The sequence below is a fragment of the Cydia splendana genome, chromosome 17 (genome assembly GCF_910591565.1).
Source record: "Cydia splendana chromosome 17, ilCydSple1.2, whole genome shotgun sequence".
NCBI lineage: Eukaryota > Metazoa > Arthropoda > Insecta > Lepidoptera > Tortricidae > Cydia > Cydia splendana.
The window spans coordinates 13,379,529-13,402,643 of NC_085976.1; the positions used below are offsets into that span (position 1 = coordinate 13,379,529).

Here is a 23,115-nt window from a genome sequence, read left to right on the forward strand (position 1 = left end):
TTGGTACAGTGGGTATAGCATTATTTTATATGTGTTCGTAGTAGGGGTTTTAGGCTGCGTTCTCACGTTTGCTTCAAGCTGTGCGAGGTAGCTGAGCGGTGCGAGGTAGCTGAGTGGTGCGAGGATGTAGCGAGGATGTGGAACGGTGTGAATGTTTCCACCAGAGATGTGTTAGGTAGCTGAACGGTACGGGGATGTGTAGCGACGGTGTGTAGCGGGCTCTCTTCAAATAAAAGTGGCGGGAGCGGAGCTATTTTAATGTTTTTCGCTCGCCTCCGTCCCTCGCAACAATTCCCTCGCTCACATACTCCACTTGTTTTGTATGTACAAAAACTTCGTTCCACTAGAGCCAAGCTAAGCGAGGATAGGTAAAAGTGTTCCTATTGGTTCATGACACACATCCCTCGCTAGGCATCCTCGCACAGCTTTGGTGGAAACAGCCTTAGGGAGGTGCGCGCATTTTAAAAATCGTTTATCTGTAGCGCGTGCACCACGAGTGACCACGATGCTGTGTCGTTTTTTGCCACCAACCGTCGACTTTTTTCCAAACTTTTTACACCGAAGGCCGTATAATCTGGGCCGGATTCCGATGCGTCACGGCATCATCTAACTAGGTTGAATAAAATCAACAAATTACACTAACTATGAATTAGGTACACGATTTGCGTACGTGATAGACGGTAGAAAGCTGTCCCTTCTCATAATGATACTGAATTTACTTCGTTTATTCTTGTTTAAGAAAAGTAAACATAGTCTACTCATAACTTTAAATTTAAATTGCACTTACCAATATTAAAGATGTTTTAATTAAGAGTGACATTTGTCTTAGGCAGGTGCTTAATTTTTAAAAGCTACCTAATTAAGAAAAGTGACTTCGGTATGAAAATAACTCGGTGCTATGAAATTCCTAATATTTGCTTTTGAATTCAATTAAAGAACTGACTCAAAAGTAAGACATTTTTAATTGAGGTCTAAATTAGTATTTATTAGGTCTACCTTTAAAATCTTGTATGAGCTAAATGCGAAACATTAATTCAGATTGTTGGAGTAGATTTTTCCATTCATGCAGAGACATCTAAAGGGTAGCAGGCCTTTGAAAAATTGCCCCCAGCGTTTTTGGGTCGAAACTATAATCAAACGATGCCTTTTGAAGAGGTAATAATACCCTGCATACAGTTTCATCCCTCTGTTACCCCCTGGGGGTGAAAAACACCCGATTAACCCCAAAACTGTTTTATTTATTTTTTCCTAAACTATGAAAGTGACGAATTTATTTTGTACAAATATTAATGCTACTAAAAGCTATATATAAAAAAAATATGACCCTCCTAACCATTTAAATTCTTGTAAAAAAAAAAAAAAAAAAATCAAGCTGTATAACAAGTTTGACTCTTGGTACACACACCATTTTTTTTTTCAAATATGAACCAATTCATATTGTACATCATACAAAATTTTCATCGAAGTAGCCCAGAAGGAACATTGCGAAATTAAAATGAATGTACTATTTAGTAGGCACTACTCATTATACAGGCCGTCCGTCCCACGACTATGCCACATGGAGGGAAAGTACCCTGAATATTGTAGATGGAACATTTTACTGAAAGAACACATTATTTTAATTTAAAAAACAATTTAAACTGCATTCATAGATTTTTAAATAATTACATGGTTGAACCGGGAATCGAACCCGCTACACGAGAAAAAAAATTACCCTGTAGCTTTACCATACCGATCGAAAGGCTTCATCATAAGGATTATTTTTTGCTAAATAACATAGTGTCGGAAATAAAAGGAAGGCCATGAACTTTAACATTTGATATGAAATTTAGCGAAATAATCAAAAAGTGCGTCTTTGTATTCAACAGAATGGGACTCATTTTAAGCATTTGATAAATTAAATTGATTAATTTTGAATTTAGCTAGCAAATGGTACACACTTGCAAATATTACAAGAAAAGGGCAGGATAATATCGAGAATATATACAGAAAGAAATATGTAAGTACCTAATTCGAAAACAACAAGTGAATTATTTTAAAACTTTTCTTTTACTAATAATATACAATTTATAAAGTAACACATAAACTAAACATAAAACTAATTAAAAACTAAACTTAAATATAAACTAAATAAGTATAAAATAAATTACCTACTGAAGCCCGTCCCGGGCTGCCCCCGACGCAAAGGTGCCCATCCCGCTCGCTGCATTGCCGCGTTGGATTGCGATGGACAACCTTTGCATCAGGAAAAACCCGGAGCGGGGGTCAAGGCCCCTTTCAAGCAGGCGACGACCCAGCTTGTTAAAATGTTAAAATTCATGGTCTTCCTTTTATTTCTGATACTATGTTATTTAGCAAAAAATAATCCATATGATGAAGCCTTTCGATCGGTATGATAAAGCTACAGGGTAATTTTTTTTCTCGTGTAGCGGGTTCGATTCCCGGTTCAACCATGTAATTATTTAAAAATCTATGAATGCCGTTTAAATTGCTTTTTAAATTAAAATAATGTGTTCTTTCAGTAAAATATTCCATCTACAATATTCAGGGTACTTTTTCTCCATGTGGCATAGCCGTGGGACGTAGGACGTCCTGTATAATGAGTAGTGCCTACTAAACAGTAGGTACATTCATTTTAATTTCGCAATGTTCCTTCTGGGCTACGTCGATGAAAATTTTGTATGATATACAATATAAATTGGTTCATATTTGAAAAAAAAAATGGTGTGTGTACCAAGAGTCTATTTTTTTTACAAGAATTTAAATGGTTAGGAGGGTCATATTTTTTAAACATATAGCTTTTAGTCTCATTAATATGTGTACAAATTTTGAAATTCGTTACTTTCATAGTTTATGAAAAAATAAATAAAACAGTTTTGGGGTTAATCGGGTGTTTTTCGCCCCCAGGGGGTAACAGAGGGATGAAACTGTATGCAGGGTATTATTACCTCTTCAAAAGGCATCGTTTGATTATAGTTTCGACCCAAAAACGCTGGGGCAAATTTTCAAAGGCTATCCTGCTATACCTACCCTTTACTATTTTCGAAAAACAAAAATACAAGGCCCACAGATTAGGTACCAGGGCTATAACAGCGAAAATCGAAGTTCGCAAATTGCGGGCATCTTTCTCTGTCACTCTAATTACGCCTTCATTGGAGTAAAAGAGAAAGATCCCCGCAATTTGCGAATTTCGGTTTTCGCGGTAGCCCCCCATTTCGCCGGACGATATCAGCCTGTCAGTTGTTCGGAACTGTCACCTTTTGCGTTTAACTGACAGGCTGATATCGTCCGACGAACTGGTAATCTGTGGGCCCCTACAGCCCCTAAGGCCTATACATAAACACACATAGGTAAGCATACATCTCTGTATGACCCATCAATGTGGTAACAACGTATCCGCTCATTTCTTACTTCCTGACAATTTCTCTTGTTATTGTAAAAACTCATGGCAAATGGGACTTTGACAATGAAATGCGGGTTAGAGTAATGAAATGAACAATTACCTGATCTCACTGTCTCATCAGAGATATATATTTGATAAAGACTGTCTATACATACTAATTTACATTCATCAGTTTTGTAGCTGGTGTTTGGTGGCAATGGCGACACCCTAATTGAGATCTACATATTGGTCCATGCTAGTAAACTATCTGAGAGTGTTAAAAAAGATTACGTTCACGTTACAATGTGAAGGAAAGAGCAAAACGCCCTAAAATAAATAAAACTGAGGTCTCATTAATGTAATGAACTTTTGGCTAAAGAGTCATATTAGAAGCATCTTATTTTTATTTTTGTATACTTAGCCACAATTTTGGCTATTAAAGAAGCTGCCATCATATATTAATTTCATTGCCCGCGGTAAAGTTTTTTTTTTTAATTATCACATTATTTTGTGGCATGACTCGCTGGCCTGGCTCTGACACTGGTGAGGAACTATGTGTAGACCAGTCTCTCTAATGTATTGGTCTCTGGGCTATATGGAGCACAAAGCCGCATGCTAGGCAAAAAGTCGACAACAATCTCGACTCGCGGCGTTCTCAGCTATCTGGGATACGTATTTGGAACAACTACAATATGACATTTTATAACCATTAAATAAGACGCCTAATTAATTTAATGGGTTTCGTACATATTACATATGTGCTGTTCAGTGTTCACTCATTGCACTTACTACTATTTGTATTGTTAGGGACCTAAATATACCTTACCTTATAGGAGGCTGTAAAAATTATTTAATAGCGCGAAGTAGCTGATAGCGCAGCACAGCGACATCTAGTGTGGTATTAGGCTAAGCATTACTACATTTAACATGCGGCTAAGTAACTTTTAGTAGTAAGTACGAGTATTAAACTACTTCAGAGTTACGATAAATGCTTCATGAGCCGCTTACGATAAATAAAATTGTATTAGCCAACTGTCGCTTTACGTGGGAAAAACGTTAATTTCTATTGGACGATACGACCTATATGATCAGGTACTATTTGGGGCATTATCTATGAAAAGGGACCTTATTGTCGATGGCGCTTACGCCGCACAGCGTCGCGTGGCATTGTATTTATATAGGAGCATCGTTAATAATGGCGTAAGCGCCATCTCAATAAGGTCCCTTTTCATAAATAACGTCACATTTAAACACACTACAGCTGTAAACTAATCTGTCAGATGTGGATCAAAAAGTATTGGCTGACACTCGTATGATGTTTTTTATGAAACTCGTTTTCAGCTCGTTTCATAAACCCACACTCGTATTTTAATGCTTTTCATTATGTAACAGTCGCATAAAATAATACCTATTATAGATGTCGAATTTAGTATCATTATGTTGAATAGCGCCATGAACTGATAGGGTATGTATAATGACTTAATGAGGTGACGATTCAAACGCACAACGTGCTAAATAACTACATCATCACAAACCGTTATAATAAAACAGCGATATTTTAAGCCCCTACATTACCGACATTAAACCTCTTTAAACCGCATAATAACACAAATCATAGTGCAACTGCGTGAAATTATGTCCATGATGAAAATTACTTCATAGAATAGGTGTTAAGGGCCTTTCCCAATTCTATAGAACTTGTAGATTTTCAGCCTTTATTTATAGGTAAAGCTATTTTGAACGTTATTTTAACGTTACAGGGTTTGATTTTGCGTAATTTATGCCACTCTTATGCTTGCTAAAGGTATTAAAATGAAGTTCATATTTCGAAAGCATAAGTTCTATATAAGTGGGTACAAGAAGGTAAGCGGTACAAAAGCTAATAACTTAATATCTTGTTGGTTGTTCAAAGGTTGCCGGCGGTAGTCAACCACCGTCAAATTACAATAAATTCCTACTATGGCTTCGTGTAGGCCTGAAGATAAGTAAATATACGTACATAATACATGACATTACAATACTCTTCATGGCACACGACACCCAGGAAGCGAATGTAAAAACAGATTATGTAATTAATCTGGATTCGTTTGTTATTCAATAGCGATTTTTCCCAGACAACATTCGGGTAGCGGAGAAAATAAACTAATATAGTCATAATAATTACAAAATGTATACGTGCATATTCGTATATGCACATACCTCAAGATAGGCCTTCAAACAAAAACGTCACTTTTGACACTTTTGACATATTATCCGATCCATATCGTACGAGTATTTGAGAATTTTTGACGTATCTGAAAGTTCGAATCAGGCCGAAAGGGGGGGGGGGGGCATGAAAGTATTGTACAGAAGGGCACCGCGACGCAATACAGGTAGGGAGCCTTTGATCTCAGATCTACGCAGAAAGGCTAATGAGCAGGGGCACCGCCGGGACTATCAATTTACTCAAAATAAATATTTCCACGCGGAAGCAAATGCTGTGTTATTTCAACAGGCGGCACATTCCAATCGCTCACAAACTCAAAACACTTCAACAGACCAGAGTATAGGTACGCTCTCCGACGCTTAGTTGGTAAGGATCGCAAGGTCCAGTTACGCTGGTTAGAGCATTGCGCTTCGGGAATGCCGCCAGCGTATTACCTAGCCGCAATTGCCTGGAAAGGGCAATTTAGCCATAGAACCTCCAAGCACGAGCAGAAATTGTAAAGAACTACCAAGTCGTGGTTTGAGGAAACGATGAAATAATAAATCAAAATAATAACAGTGATGCGTTGCGATTTATGCGAAGGTACTTAAATCAGGAAGTCTTTTATAACGTCTATATCGTTATAAAAGCTTAGGTTAGGAGGAAACTGTAATTATTGGTAGTAAATAACTGTTTAAAGTTATGTCATAGTAAATGTAATGTACAGTTAAATCGTATAAAGGCAAAATCTGCTACCGAACTATGGACGAGTGACATCGTAAACAAAGACTATAAAAACTGAAATAATCTATCATTTTCTATAGTTAATTCAAAATAAGCTTTTATTGCCTGATCACTACATTTTGTACTCAGCAACTACTATCGGGATGATTAGACTTTTTTGTCAGTATCCATCATCAGTCAAGCTTAGCTACATGGTGACGGTGCAACATGATTATAAGAATGTTCATAATCTACAAAAACCAATTATTACTATCAAATTATTATTCACATATAAATTATGCAAATTATAACACCACTCAAAAGTGTGGCAGGGTTAATTAAAGTTAATATTATCAAACTTTTGTGGTGACGCGGTTCCAGATAAGACTACAGCATGCCATCATCATCACCACCATAATTTATTATTTATGCAGAAAAATAAACCTACTACATCATTTTGGACCAGAAAATTTTCGTTACATACCTAAGTAAAATAAAAGCTTACAAATAAGGCGTTAATCTTATACCTTTCAACGAGCAATTCTTGTATATTTATTTATATTTCATATATTTCGGGTATCTCGGAAACTGCTCTAACGATTTCGATGAAATTTGCTATATGGGGGTTTTCGGGGTTTATCGAAAAATCGATCTAGCTAAGTGTTATATCTGGGAAAACGCGCATTTTTGAGTTTTTATACGTTTTCCGAGCAAAGCTCGGTCTCCCAGATATTAATCACAAAAGCACATAGAAAAAGTCGTATGGCGCAAATCTCTTCGTACCTACTTACCTATCATGCGGATCGCAAATAAAAACAAAGTTGACAAAGTATATGTCTGTGTTGATGATACTTTTACTTTCTAATTACCTCAACAATAGGCATTACAGCAGCCGAATAGTAAAAGAAACTCAAATAGCATACTCATGTCGGCACTTTAAAGCTAAGGTCAACTTTGATTAATGATTCGTAATACTTAATGATAATTTTGTCTCATTTGTCATTCCCCTTTCTGAATGGTGTTTATAGCACTCAAGGAACGATCAACTAAAAACAAATGCTAATTTGATGCGTGAACCAATTAAATGTCATAATCTTTTATTATTGTCTTTCATGATCTAAGATCGATTACACTATTCACAGTATTCACACTACACGTCTATAAGACACAGACACAGTACTTACATATATTGGTTATGCAATGAAGTATCGTTATTCGTTAACCTATTTTTTTGCGAAATAGTAGTTATGTTAAAGTCTTATTACACCGCGGTGGTCGATACTTTTTTATCTTGTAATACCTAAAAGGACATGTTAAAAGATAAAGTTGTACCTGCAAAAATAAATTACTCCCTCCCTACTTAAACAAGTTTGCACATGATGGATGAATGCTCAGTAAATTGTAACGTCATAACTTTAAATTACGCTTTGTAGCAGTGGCTATTCAGGAGTATATGAGAATTCAAGCGTTGTAAAATAGCAAGTATTACATTAAAAATGACAAGTGCAACGAATTATAACTATTGTACGCTAAACCTTGAGGCTAGTATGCAATGCAGTTCGAAAGTTATCAGCAATAAAAGATTATTTGTTGTTCGTACATGTACAGATAACGGATGATAGCCGATGGTCAGCGAAAGCGGGGATTTCTATCATGAAAGGGAATGATGATAGAATCTGCAACAACCACCATAAGGTATGCGAAATATATTGTATGGAATACGATTAGTAGTTGAAATATTCTATTAAGATCCTATGATAGCAAGCGTTAGATTTATAGAGCTATAAAGGTAACGAATAAAGTTTGTTGAATGTGATCTATGTATGGCTAGATGCAGTAGTGAACTTAGTTGTAACGTATTTCTATGAAAAACTGGCATTAATAATAGCAAAGCCAAAAATTAACTACTCACCAACTAAAATTCATGCTTCGTGTGTAAAAGAAGGTTAGTGACCTTTTAAAATGGATTCTCTATAATTATAAACCAATTATCACCTAAGTAGATAGGATCTTAAGATAAAAGGATTTTATCTTACGTCATTTTCTAGAAATACTGATTCACGCTATGATGCGCGTTTTATTCGGGTTAGTAAAGTCTGTTTTATTTCTAATTAGAAATGGCAAAAGAAATTGCAATAGTTTACGATCTTATCAAGTGTAACGGTGCCGAAGTAATAATATTCGTTCGCACCTTTTTCATGGAAATAAACGAACAGATAAAGTTTATAGCATTTGATTAACATACCAGTTTACGCGTTTCCCATGCTAGCGGGAAGGAAGTAAATCTAAACGCGCATGAGAACGTACATGTTATTACCGATATTTCGTCGAGGTCGAAGATATGTTATACATCTTCGCCTTAAATATAACAATGGACCAAGGCCTTGCACATTGATTAGTGTTTCGTGCAAGTTCATATCGTTGCTGCTATGCATAACCAAACAGGCCGTAAGTAAATACAGATACTCTCTAGCCGCTCTATAAAATGACTCCAATTCTTATCTATGTTGAATACTAATTTTGACAAATCAAAATCGCATCTTTTAACGTGTTTAGATACCTACTGTTTTGCATTACCAATATCCTACATTAAAGTGTTTTACTCTCTTGATTTACTCCTATATAGGTATAAGGTATTATATAATATTTAACCCCATTTTACGTCGCCGTCGACAGTGATCAACACACACTTCAAAGTAATTACATCTAAAACGTAGTTTTAAGTGGAAAGTGTTGTATGTAGATCATTCATAGCAAATATACTCTTCCTGGGTATTAGATTCCAAAACAGCCGAAGGATACATTTAAGACTATATATGTTATGTTGCTACAACCCACGGTGGATTCAACCTCCGGAACTTTGCTCTAAAGTCTCTAAACTAATGATTTTTTTAATCGCCGCCGATCGCTTTTCTCCCTGATTTAATACATTACAGTTTATTTTAGTATAAGTAATAAAGTTTAAGTACATTTTGAATAAAATAATGGGACGCTCAACAGTCACGAACAAACTACAAAATACCAAAATAAACGTATTTAGTTACATCGATAAATAAATACGGAAACAATGACCACAACCATAATCAGGGTTTCAATAATTCATAAGTACGGAACACGTTAGATTGCAGATTCCGTAACTTGCATCCTTAAGCATATGCAAAGCTCGCTAATATATTCAATGAGTACCGGGAAAAGATAAGACGTACTGCCCCTGGTTTTCGTTTACAAGAAACTATAACGCGGAGTTACAACATGGGTGTGGTGTACGAGACTATAGGGTATTTGACTGTATTTAAAATATTTTTTTTTACAATATGAAATAAAGCACCAGAAGATTAATAGAGAAACGTAAACAGCAGTTATTTTTTGACACAATTTCTATTTTAAAAACCGAATAAAACTATAAAGAGTAGGTAATTTGATCGTGGCGTCACATGCTAGTATTTCATATCAATTCCATAGTAGCAAATCGTTTCGAGTTCGAAAAAAAAAACTGATTAGTAGTCAAATACCTATTAGTGTTAACGAATATAGGCTGGGGGAATATAGGCGTGGGGCTTAGTCAATTTGTGTAAAAATGTCCTGTAATATTTATTTATTTATATGTAGATTGAAAAATGATAATTGCAAGAAGTATAAATACTATTTTAACCTTTTTTACCTTGCAATCATACACAAAGATTGAACACCATATCTTGCTTCTAATATTCCGCTACTAATTCATATTTCAGCAAAATCAAACTTCGTTAAACAACTTTTTGGCTAATTGTACTTATTGAATGATGTTTTAAATTAATACCAGATTTATTTTTAAACCTTTTAAGTGCAAAACATCTTAAGTAGTGGATTCAAAGCATCATTGACGCTCCATTGTCCTTATGATTCTGGTTAGGAAATAAGGCAATGAGAGGGTCAAAAATTACATTATGTATTACCTACATTACGAATTAAAGAGTTAATATGCTTCTTTATTTTAAATATGAGTGTAATGTAAAAGCTAATGCTATTACTAAAACTTCGACAAATGGCAAGTGTGATAATGACTTTCGTAATTAAATGGCGTATAAACAGAAACCAGTATCACACACACGATTCATCTTCACGCCCACTGCTTTTCTGATGCTGATATATTTGTAAAACGGGAACCATCCTTCCTATCATAATATTATGCATACACTGCATATTTTATACATGCAGAATAACAGTACGCGTAGTCTCGCACTACAGTTAAAGTTATGCGAATATTACTTACAAACGAAAGTAGGTAACTGCTGTTTGACCTCAAGTCAGAGGCAAAACTAAGTTTTGTGGGGATTATTGGTTTAGAGTCTGTTCGGAAAGAGAAGAGCCGTAGAATGTATTAGGCCCCATACATTCCACGACTCTTCCCTTTCCGCACAGACTCTATATCATTTTTGTTGGGATTGGTCTCTATAGTTAATGCCATACGTGGGAAGACAACATTTCTATATAATGTGACGCTCTACGCACAACCAAGATTAAGACCTTACGATTTTCACACAAATACAAATAGTCAAAACTAAACTGGAGTTACTCGTACTTAAATCGATCACCAATTTTTAAGGAAAAGAGTTGATTTTTACGTCAGCTTAAGAATTTGATGTGGTTAGACATACACGATTAAAGCGTTCAGAAACTAATTTTAATAATCAATAATTAATGTTACCCTATTAATCAGACTAACCCCACTTTATCTCTAGTTAATGATATTCCTATCAGACAACATCAAACTAAGACAAAGATGCAAACCCATAACCTTTGGCTTCAAAGTCGCACGCCTAAATCATTCGGCTACCACAGCTCTACCTGAGCTGATAGCACCATAAAGCTGTAAAAATTATGGGTCGAAACGTTTCTGTTCCGATGGAATCAATTAATGGGGGTAAAGTAGAAGTCACGATAGAAATTAAACTAGCTTTCTTATTGCATCAAGGGAGTGACCTAAGAGTGAGGTCTGGTCACAGTGTAGGTCTCATGCCGTAACTTGACTCAGTTATGGGTGTTAAGAGGCTGTTAGCGAATACATTGTGATTATTTTAACAACAAGCGCACCTACCGAAAGACATTATTGGTAAAACAGGGCTTTCCTCAAGGATTGCTGTAACAACCGATCTTGTACTGCACTTATTCAAGTTCAAATATACTTTATTCATGTAGTCCTAGCAACAAGCACATATGAATGGTTAGTTGTTATACCATATATAATATTATCTTAAGCTAATTATTGATTGTTTCTTGCGAGTTGTGATCGTAACTAGACCGTCCAACTTGTAGGGAGGCTATCCCACGCTGCGTCTTCCGTTACTTCGCTTTTCGAGCGCACCTTTCTGCTCTGGCGAGCGCCTATAAATTTTGCGAGTAAAATCGATTACATTTTGTTTTGTTTTGGGTACGAGACTTTTGTTGTACTTAAATCAATAGTAAATTCTGACGGAGGCGTGATATCTTTAATGCTTGGCCTTTGACTTGTACGAACTTTATGCTTATATATAGCTATAGTACCTATCCTCATTAACACTTGATTACTTTTCGATTAGCAGGAAACCGCCTGTTGCGCTTTTGACCTCATCAGCCTTAAGGCAAATAATCAACAGAGTACAGCGAGTCAAACCTCAGGCGCTCGTGCCAAGTCAACATACTGTATTGAATTTTCCTGTGACAGGATCGTGATTCGCAAACGCTTTGCCAATTTAATATATTGACAGAGCATAGCTTTCTATAGTGCAGCGCTATAAAGACAAATAGAAGAAAGGCAACTGTACAAATCAAATACTTGACTTTTTAAGATATATCCCCAGTCGTGCACCGACGCCTCAAGGGTTAATAATTTTACTTAATCGTTGATACAAAATGTTTATTGAATACAAATTTGTCCCCTTCAAAGATCATTGAGCAGATCAAACGGATTTTAGGCTACAAATTGTGATGCTTTTATAGAATAATCGATTTATTCAATTAACAACTACAGTTAACTGGGGAGTGAAGCGTGAACATGATTTAAATAGCGGCATCGGAGTTCAAAACACTGGGTTGGAGCTAAAAGGGTGTATGTTTGTATGAAGTATATGTTATTATAGCGTTTTTGAGTTGAATGCCTGTAGTAGTAGGATGCCTGTGGTTGATGAGTGGTCGAGGGAGTAAAAAGTGCTGGGCTATTACTATGTACCTATTACATGCATGCGAACATGTTTAGTGATTATCTAAAAATCAGGGCTCGGAAACCGGTATTTGCTCCATACAAAAATACCGGTATTATTACGTTCGTTTTCGTTCTTTGGTTTATTATTTCTTTTTAATGGGTCAATTTAATAATACGAAGTTGTTACCTAAATACATGATTCAGTCCTACGTACAGAGAATAAAATAATTCAAAATTTTGGGTTATTTCGGGGTTTTAAAAAAATACCGGTTCCGAGCCCTGCTAAAAATAACATGAGCTAAGATGAGAGGAAATCAACCTTAAATCAATAAAGACTTTTTTAAAACCAGTGTAGCATAGCACAAAACAAAGAGTAATATTGAAAGATAATAATATTTTTGTTTTCGCAAGTTTTACTTTTATGCTATTGAATTTCCATATTTATCTTAATTCGAATTTACATCTGCGTGGCATGCATATCATGATATTTTGTATTGAATATATTAATGAATTTGCGAACAAAAATAAAATAAGAGAACAGAAGATTTCAAAATAATTCAATACAGTTTTTAATGTTAATTTATCACAACATTATTTTGCTACCGTATTTTGGCTACCGACATCAATATTGCACTCGATTTAATTTACACAAAAATGTCGCTTAAAAAAATCCAATTTAAAAAAGAAATCCCATAACAGCAAAGGTGTTACAAAATGCCTATAAGCAAAACTGGTTGCGCAATTTGCTTCAAAATACTTTCTAACAATGCACACGCGCGGATGCGGCCATTATTGAGAATATTGAGCCGGCGCGAAAACCCGGCACGGGAGATGTGATCGGAAAAATAAAACGAGCGGTGCAAAAGCGGAGGCTGAATACATTTCAGCCGCACGACTAACATGCGAATAAAATACAATGTCTAATATTATTAACTGAATACTATTGAAAACAGTACCTATTTATCTGCATGGACGAAAAGTCTTTTACTAATTTGATAATTGAGTAAAATATGTTTTACTCCTTATATTAGAAAAATCGGACAAGTGCGAGTCGGACTCGCCAACTGTGGGTTCCGTACAAATGTAACTTTTAATTTTTACAAATTTATTGTTTACAGATTTTTCCCTGTATTTGTAGTATAAGACGATATTACTTGCTAAATTTAATAGTTCTAGGTCAATGGAAACTACCCTTTAAATTTTGATTTGCTTTTTCCGGCATAAATGGCCGTATCTTTTTTTTTACTGGAAGTTTTATTTTTTACAGTTTCAAGGGACTGTAGATCTGAGTATGTATGGTTTTAACTTCAACACGATAATAATTTCATTTTACAGTTAACAAATAACAAGACACAGTTACCCACTAAACTAATACATACTTAATTATTTGTGACCTGATGAATTTTTGCATGTGCACGTAAAGTTGAAGTGGATTCATTACAAATCGCATTACGGTGATGACATCTTCAGCGTAAATAGGTATCATTAGTGTATCATATAAAAAATAACTTAGAATAGCCTCACTGATATGTATATCTACCCGACTACACCGTTACTTAGATCAGTCTAAAGTGGCCATTACGGCATCCATCTTCGTAACACGAGCCCGAGTTACATAAAAGTGCACTTGATGATCGGGTAAAAACCTTTCCAGACGCTGTCACACGATGAGACTAGACTAACCGTTAGTACGAAACATTATCGCGGAAGGGAAGACAATGGTTCAAGTGAAAAAGACTAATTGAGGACTGATGACAAGTGTTACCGTATAGAACGGGATCAGGAGGCACATGTCGCGGACAGATAGCCTTAGCAAAAACAACGACAACGTCAGGCCATAAACAGACGTAAGTTTTACGCGATTCCCGTGTTAGTTTTAAAATTAAAAAGCAAGGAGCCTGGAGCAAGGGAAAAAGTGGACTAAGAGATTCAGGTTTACAAATTGAATGGCATTTTGTGTTTAATTAGTCCGATGTCTTTCGGTTTTGTGGCGTTGTGGATATTTATAGAAGTTGATCTAAGTTTTTGTACCTTACTTTGGAATCTGTTCATTGTATTTGTTTTGAGTTTTATATGACACATAATTAGAAGGTTATATTCTCAATCAACATATTATGTTTTAAATCGATTCAGATATTTTGCAGTAACATTAGTTAAGCATTAATTGTCATTACATAAGACAACAACTTTTAAATGATTTTTTACGCAAGGGATAGAAATACCTATCTAAACGGAAAAGAATATTTAATTGATAACAATCATAACCCTACGACTGCTTGGACTATCAGGTGCCAATAGGCGCATTTTACGATGCTTACCCCTCCTTGAACGGGCTTTACAATTCTGTTCTTTTCAGGAATCATCGGTCGAAAACTAAAACACCTTCCCGAGCTCAAGCTCTATTCTAACGTCCAACATTGGCACGACGTCGCATTGTTTTACGTGTAACTTACAGCGGCATAGCGAATTTATCTCCAAAGGCAAATAGCACCGTTTACGGAGTCGCCGGCATTGCCCGCGCCAATTATGTGCGGCAAAGTATTCATTACACGGGGGATGCTGAGTAAAATGTATAGGTCCCACGGATAAGCGTAACGTACGGCTGAGCGCCTTATCTGGCTATCGGATGCTTGGTACAGGCACAGCACGTGCCTTTGCATACGGAGATTCAGCGGCGTCGATAGCTGATCGTAGGGGAGAGTAGGGTAATTGCGAATACTTATTGCATATTATATTAAAATTACGTTATTACCTACTCACGTTTATACAATCTGGGCGACATGCCATGTCATTAACATGCAACATGGTTAAGGACAGTTTTACTTTAAAAATGATTAAGTATTTATACTTAATAACAAAACTTCCGTGAGACACGGACATATTAAATGTTTACCCAGTTTAATATATTTAAAAATAAACTTAGTTATATTATAATGGTTTATTACTTCATATGTTTTTACAAAAATGCCTGAAAATAGACGTGTTCAAATAATAAAAAAAATAGTTTTAGTGTTCAAAATTACTCGACCGTAAATATGTGCATAAACTATTGGCAACATAATAAGATCGTGTATACAAATTAGTTACATCGATATCTTAGACTTGAATGGATACATTCACTTTATAGTTTATAGTTCTTTATTCCTTTATGTAACAACCAGTACGCCATGTGTGTACACGCACCACCATGTGGTGTATACGCCAGTGACCTGGCGAACATGATAACCCGACTCTCCCCTGCCTCACGGGACAAAAGCGGAGACTGCTGACTTGCTCAGATGGAAATCTCGAGCCGATTCCCTTTCTATTGTTCTATTTTGAACATTGAGAGAACATTGTTGCCGGTATACAATAAAAAGTACCTATATTGTGGTTTATTTTGATGATCTTAGGATAATGGCAACTTTACCTATAGACGTCTCGGGAGCTAATGTGATATCTATCTTATTGCTGGATTTATACGTCTAGTTACTTAGGGCGGTATTCAAGACTTTTTTAGGGTTCCATACCTCAAAAGGAAAAAAACGGAACCCTTATAGGATCACTTGTGCGTCTGTCTGTCTGTCCGACCATTCCCCCCCCTTCATCTCCGAAACTACTGGGTCTAAAATTTTGACAAAAATACACATAATAGTTCTTTACTTACAGATAAAAGGAAAACCTATTAGAACTGTGCAGTCAAGCGTGAGTCGGACTTAATTACTTAGTTTTTGATCCGACCTCTACGGGTTTTTAAAAGATATTTCATTCATGTTCCACATAAAAAAATATATAGTTAATAAAAACAACGGGTTGCACTCCGGGAGTGCCGGCAGAAGTGAAAACTCAATGACGCACTATGTATAATTGAGGTTAACGCCATCTAGCGTTATTTTGTCGCATTACTTGAAACCTCTAAGCACATCGCTGTTAGTACTCTAGTTATATTGGTACCAGTTAGAGGGAAACTCACTAGATGCCATTTAAATCAATAAAGAAAAACTCATTGTAACAGTTTTTCGATCATGTCACGTGTCTGTCTTACGTCTTTCGGTCACGTGACACCTGTTACGAGCTTAACATGTTTTCCCCATCACAAGAAGTGCACCAGCGCCGCGCCGCTAAAGAAGTTTTCACTTCAAAATTTGGTAATGTATGGAACCCTTGGAACGCGTGTCCGACTTTTTTTTACACTGTTGTGGCTACAACGCACGTTATCGTCGCTGATACGATGTGTTTATATTGCGACCTGTCAAATGATGTGATTAACAACCATGCATTCAAGACAGTTGGTAACTTTTATCGGGTTCACATTAAAAAGTCGATCCGACTACTGCAAACTTTAAAAATAGACTAGCAAGATTACAGAGTTTATTTTAAATCTAGTTACAAGTTACAAAGTGAAGTTGAAGGCGTGTAAAATACGATCACATGTTTTTGCAACGACTGCGTTTTAATCATGCTCAAAGTGTGTAATTAGCAACTTGACACGTTTATAAAGAGAACTTAGCATGTAAGTTCTCCCCTAGTAATTATACTAGACTAGAAATCTTATTCATGAACTTCGTGTAGTGTTGTGGCTTGTGGGCCTTGTGGCGCTTGCAAATTTGCATCGATTTTGCGATTAAAACTACATATGTCGGTCGTGTCGTGTTCAGTAAACTGATGTTTGACAATTTTTAGTAGTAAGGCCCAATTTTGTAGGGTAACATTGTCGACGGCTTGATGGAACAAAATCACATCTGCTAAAATGTATTTTTTTCCTGCTTTACTTTACTTTTGCATTAATTTGGGCCCAGATGAGCTCACTAACCCATTTCGAAGCATATACCTATCACATAATTTTAAAAACTTCAGTTATATTGGCAACTTTTCAAAGACTTACGTTTACTTTGTTTTTTGTTGTTTTGGTCATTCACAGAATTCAAGATAGACCTGAGACCCAAGAGCTACGGGTGACGCTCTTGTCGTGAATCCTCAAAAGGGATCGAAAGTGTCGAGCGAAATTCGACCTTAATTTTGTGAGTGACCTGTTACACTACTCTTATAGGAACTTTCTAGTAATTTTTTTTATTTGGAAAGCTACCTAGGGTTACTTTGCAGTGCTTTGGTTGTAATGCTAGTAAATGTCTCACATAAATATAAATATTAATGGCAGACTACTAAGACAGTTTTCAGCCATTCAGGCATAATAAAATGCGGCTTTATATCAGTAATTTAATGCGATTATACTGGTTGTCGAAGCACCTGGTTCGCTACTCCTGTCCAGTTTAAAGGAGGCAGGCAGACGCCCACTCTAAGCCCTAAGCAAAGTCCCTGCTAGTATTAAAGTCTTAGAAGTTATTGGTCGTATATACTGCACATTTAACTAAAATATACGCCTGATACTTCCAAGGTACAGTGATGTCCAACGGCGTACGTCTATTACTAATCATTAGATCGTATCTCAACATCGCCTTTAATTATTCGCGCTAACGACATGCGTAAAAACGCATCGTGACAGCAGGAAAAAGAAAATAAATGACTTTTGCGAAGAATTAAGGTAATGACTTCTGTTAAGCCTGTTTATTGCATAAGAAAAAATTACGTGTGTATGTATATAAATCTTTAAATAGTAGAAAACCAGAGATAAGTTAGAACAAAATTTTGACAGTTCCGAACAACTGACAGGCCGATACCGTCCGGCGGACTGTTAATCAGTGGGCCCCTTAACATAAAATCAGTTCAGAAATGGCGGAGTTCTGAGGTTACAAACATAAAAACCGGCCTAGTGCGAGTCGGACCCGCGCACGAAGGGTTCCGTACCATTACGCAGAAAACGACAAAAAAACACGTTTGTTGTATGGGAGCCCCATTTAAATATTTATTTTATTTTGTTTTTAGTATTTGTTGTTATAGCGGCAACATAAATACATCATCTGTGAAAATTCAATCACTGTTCTAGAGTGACAGACAGACAAACGGACGGACGGACAGCGGAGTCCTTGTAATAGGGTCCCGTTTTTACCCTTAGGGTACGGAACCCTAAAATGAACATTCAAGCAAATTGAGAACCTCCTCCTTTTATGGCTGGCGGCCGTGCCTACATCAGTTGATCAGAAGCACGTACGGAATCTGAACATAACCACTTACATGACTCCGTTATGGGATAATATATAGCGTAGCAAATAGTTGTTTTCACTCTCTGTTTCATGCTATGTAAGTATATGGAGAGATAGGTGATTTCAAGTAGCTGCCAGAAAAGGCCGGACAAGTTCTATGTCATTCAAGTACCCAGTCCGTTACTGTAAAGCAACTCCTTGGAGCCGTTCACAGCGGGAGTTTTTAGCCGATTTCCAAAAAAGGGATGTTCAAAAGCACATGTTTTTGTAAAGATATACCTACTGTGGTTCGAAACAGTCACGCATCAATTTGTCACGCAACGCATGTTCAACACTGTGTGGTGTAAAATAACTCACTGCAAGAAAGCACTTGGTTTTTTTAATGTAGAGGAAATATGATAAATAAAGTACTCCAGGTACTAGCCCTAAATCAGACTGCAACACCATAATGCTGCCTCGTTAAATATATCGCAGAACTACATACGGAATTTATTTCATTTGGTGTCTTTATGGAATGTGACATTTGGTCTGTACATAGCATTGGGCTCTATCTCAATGTGGGAGAAGATTAAAGTTTAAAGGAATTAAAATAATCCAGGGCTGTTATTTACCACGCTGAGATATTCAAGAATAAAACAACAATTTCAAGCATTAGGCACCTAGCTATTTCTCGTCCAAAGAAGTCAATGTTTTGGTAGGTTTTGAGTTATTAAACAACAAGTAACGTTTTCAAGCTCATTGGATACCTCTTTGTCATAAAATGTTGCCAAAGAAGTCGAAAATTTCCCAGGTTATTTCTTCTCCAGTATGATACGAGAACAAACAACGTCAGAGTGCAATAACGATAATCATCTATCACACCCGACAGGATCAGGTTGCGGATTGCCATGTAGCCGGGAATTTGTAACGGCTGCCGTGAGGCGCCTAACAACCGAACACTAACCGAACAAGGCGCGAACTAAAACACGCTCAATGGTCTGTGGAGAACAGGAAATCTAATTATTTATAGGCTGGTATGAGGGACGCTTTGCATTTTTATGTTTTCTATTCGCTCCGTGCATGACTGTAGCGCTGCCTTAAGTAGTGTGTGTGGGATATGTTGCTTATTTGACAAATAGTATGAAGATGTCGTCCCATAAAAGTTTTTTTTACCACGTGGTGCGTTGGCGTCGCTTGTATTTTTCCCACCACCAACATCGCACCTAGCCAATGAAGGCTAAGTATTTTGTGTAACGACTGTAATGTTGGTTAGCAATTTTTGCAGTAACAGTCAACTGTAAATCTTTAAGTTTTCTTTACAGGTAAAGTTTCACTGAGATGCCCTGAGGTGTCTAAAATATTAAACGTCTGGACCTATGAAAAACAAATATATTGATCTGAATATTCGCATGACTTTATGCAAAAAGCTTTCAACGCCTATCATATTACTTAAATACCTACCTACGTGCAATCTTTTAAAATACTTATAAAGCAAAGTGTAATACTAAGTAAAGTTCAATGAGAAATGAGTGCACTTATAGGAGACATAAACGTAAAAACTTTATATTGTATGATGATAAATAAATTGCTTTATACACTACAGACGAAGGAACCTTATATAGCCACTTAGACATAAAACTACAAAGTTTCACATCGATGTCATAATCGTCAAATTGATACTGCAACTCACGTACTAATCTACCAAGGAAGAGGTGAAATACATTAACCGTTATTGGCCTATATCGCTGCTACATACTTTCGCAAAGTCTTAAGCGTTAAGATTTTTCCTACGAAGTTATAGTCTTCTCAATGTAGTGTCCTAACCGTGTGTGCCATAGACGAGTCGACTTATCAACCTCATCATTGTAACGTGATCTCCAGGACTGTTACAACCATACGTGATCCGAGGGTATACTTATGCTGGTTTGCCTAAGCCTTCGAATCTTCTGCATGTTTAATGACACCCTTAATTGCGTCGCGTAGGTCGAGTAAGGAAGCGTATCGCGATGGCGCTGGACGTGGGAGATCCGACGCGTCCGATAGGTCTTCCTGCCCACGCAACAGCCTAGGGCTTTCCGTTGGCTTGACAAATGAGCGTCGGAAAACATTGATGTCATTTTGTCACAACTGCTTAGCTTAGCCAATGACGTCGCATTTTCGAAAGCATTGCGAATGCCTAGAATGGGTACATTATTTTATTCTTTACGCGTTGATCAGATATGAGTATTCCAAAATCTACGACAAAATGCTTGCCCGCATAATCCTTGCAAAGACGAATCAGTAAAACTGCTGTCCAAAATAAAGACAATAGATCGTGACGTGATTTTCCCATAAATTTACTTATTGGACATGGTCAACCTGCCCCCTATTTTACAATGGTGACAATGTCACCTGACAGTGACAACGCGCCATACAATGCTGGTCCAACAAGTAAATATTAACGCTAGGTACCATCGTTACTTATTTATCAACCCAAAAACGGACATAAATTGTGTGTCAGGCAGGAGTCAATTTTCAGCATGGTGAGATAGGCTCCTAGTGGACACCTGATCACGTCGTTCCGTAGCTCTGGCGAGTCAACCCAACCACCACTAATCATTAGCAGCTATTAATAGTGTTTTGTACAGAGAGTTCTGCGGGCGACCTCTGATAAGATCTAAGGAAAATCTATGTGCGTTCAGACTCAACATTACTATCACTTACCGACTATCGGCAACGCGAACCAATTTAAGACGTACGAAATCGCCTTTCCATACAAATGTAGTTTTCATTGTCCTCTCTGGATATTATTGTTATGGATATCATTATCAAAAACAAGGGAGTGTAATAGTCCTGTTCATCGATTTCGATAACTGATCCTAGATAAAAAATAACTAGTCGTTTTGTATTTGTACACGTACATCTACATCTTGCGATATCTATGCGTTGTTGACGTTTTACCTCTAGGCCTGTGAGGACACTTTTCAAGAACTCACAAAGAGGTGCATATATGAACTGGATAACAGATGGATATTACAAGTGGAGGGCTTGGTCCCACTGGAAAAAGACAACAGGATGGGCAAAGGAAAAGACGGGTCGACGATGTTGTAAAAACACCTGTAAAAAACTAGACACAGCTCAAGACAGATAAACATAGAGTTTTTACCCTTTACGGGCCTATATACTTGGGCAATAAACTACATATATATCTACTACTATAGATTTTATGATGTAATAATTTAAACTTGCCTACAATAATTATATTGCAACATTTGCAACTTTATACGTCTTAGGGTCGGTTGCACTAGACGGTAGGAGTATGTTACCATTAAAATGTATGGGAAGTTTCAAAGTCCTTTACTAACGACGTTGATCAAAACCCCTAGTTTAAATTTCATTCAATAGCGTGACGAACGTTCGCGTTTGCGTTTTCTATTTTTGTATGGGATTTTGAACAGCGCGCCAAGCGGGACGTTTTGGAAACTCAAAATGACAACGCAAACGCGTACATCACGTCACGCTATCGAATTTACACTAGGCGTAGGGGTATAGTCCGTCGATTGTGGTTGCAACAGGCCCTTACTGAGGCTTACACTAGTTAGGCTTAGATGCGATTGGAATAGGCTTAGGTCGTAATTCACGCGTATAATACGAGTACCGGCCCGGCGTACAGATTTAACATCCGATAAATTCAATTTATCTCATTACTGAACGGTTCAACGCACTTGAGCAGCGGTGTAAATGTACCTATAGACGAACTGAAAAATATAGTGCAAAAACAATGCTAAGACGTCCTAAAACCGAGCTGTATCAATAAATAAAATGTTAAATTTGCAATAAACTATTACATTGATTAACAGTGCGATGCATAATGCTAGGGACAGAAAATAAAATCTAGTGATTAATTGTCCCCAGATTACAGATTTGTAACCAAAACTTTGAAAAACATCGTAGTTTGAAAGTGACTGCTTTGTCTAGGAAGTCTGCAAACCGCGATTGCGGCTTTTCAAGCCCCGCTAAATATTCTCTTCTTCTTCTTTAAGTGCCTTTTTCATCCCGGAGGTTGGCGACCTTATATCTTTATGCATTTCTATCTGAAGGCATGCGAATTAGTTTCTCTGTACTGCCCACGTCCAACCAGTCTCTTATGTTCCGTGTCCATGATATTCTCCTTCTCCCACGTCCTCGTTTCCCTTCAATCTTCCCTTCAATAATTAGTTTTAATAAATCATATTTTGATTATAAATATTCAGATTATTAAAAAAAATACTACGAAACCCTAAAAAAGGGACAGTGCCAGGATATGTAGGTATACAATTATAGATCCGTGTTTGTACTGTTTTCTTTTACAGAGGTGTGCAATATTATGTTAATTTCGACTATTATCGGGCTGCATACGTTAGAAATGATATTATCTCGCTAATGTCGTGCTAGTAGGTATATAGTATACTTATAAATAAAGTAAGTATATAAGTATACCCTACTAATTAAACACATGCAAATTTTAAGAAACGCCTAATGACGCTAAAGCTGCTAAAGCCATAGTTACATGCATGTGCTTATTAAAATTCCAGTGCAACCGGCCGTGGGTATAAATAATTAATTGTCAATAAGCGACGAACGGTAT

General features: G+C 36.8%; 2 protein-coding genes across 2 annotated transcripts in view; one reads left to right on the top strand and one right to left on the bottom strand.

Moving 5' to 3' along the window:
* The window catches only part of LOC134798836 (elongation factor-like GTPase 1), a 239,909-nt gene that overhangs the window by 182,510 nt on the left and 34,284 nt on the right, over positions 1–23,115 (bottom strand). The window lies entirely within an intron of this gene.
* LOC134798842 (dystroglycan 1) overlaps positions 1–23,115 on the top strand; it is a 116,347-nt gene that overhangs the window by 67,046 nt on the left and 26,186 nt on the right. The gene's annotated exons all lie outside the window — the stretch shown is intronic.